Source organism: Trachymyrmex cornetzi, unplaced genomic scaffold, assembly GCF_001594075.2.
Source record: "Trachymyrmex cornetzi isolate Tcor2-1 unplaced genomic scaffold, Tcor1.1 scaffold644, whole genome shotgun sequence".
Lineage (NCBI taxonomy): Eukaryota > Metazoa > Arthropoda > Insecta > Hymenoptera > Formicidae > Trachymyrmex > Trachymyrmex cornetzi.
The window spans coordinates 21,349-22,269 of NW_017299964.1; positions in this window are offsets into that span (position 1 = coordinate 21,349).

Genomic DNA, 921 nt, shown 5'->3' on the forward strand with positions numbered 1-921 from the left:
AAGATATCGAAATGGGACCAACGGCATTCGAAAGAGAATGGTTTGTACCTGTTTTTACCTCCTCCCTTACTTTCGATTCTACCGCATATTTTTCGGAATGAAGAGATTCGTTTTTTATTCTACTTAGATTAATTTGACGAAAGATGATCATTTTTTGCCGTGTGACCGATTCTTCAAAAGTAATCTGTAAATTACATTTCCTATTTTTATTTCACAAAGTGTGGCGATTTGTTTACTTTATAAATTTTCTGGTCTAAAAACTTTTTCTGTGGTCTAAACTCTTTTTGCTCTAAAAACTTATTTTCTGCCGCCGGTATTAGCATTATCCGAGATGTATCACGCGGAGTTTACGCGGTCGGACTTACATCTCGCGTGTAATTGTGTTTATGTCAGAGTATGTGTGTGTGTGTGTGCGTGTGTGCGTGTGCGTGTGTTTGGGTGAATGGTGTGTTATTCTTATTTTTATTTATTTTTTAAAGACTGTATGTATACTTATATTACTACATCAGCCTAATTGCATCCACTCCTGGATATCGGCCTCTTCCAATCATTTCCATTATACATGGTCTTTGAAATTGGAAGGATAGTTTTATAAAATGACTCCATCTGATGATTAAGAGAGATCTTTGATCATCAGCGTTATTCACCATATATTCACTGATATATGGGACCTACAATTTAACGCCGGATCCGAACGGCGCTGATGATCAAAGTTCTCTTAATCATCAGATAGAGTCATTTTCGGAGTCGTTTATCCTTAAACGCGATAAATTGCGTATGTGATTCGCAAGTGGAATTGAATCGAATCTACTCTGATAGCAAGTCAATCGCACCGACGCGGCGGCAAGGCCCACTCGACGTTCGAATATATGTATTAAATATTTTGTGTAGAGCATTAAATATTTGAGATTAAACAATTCC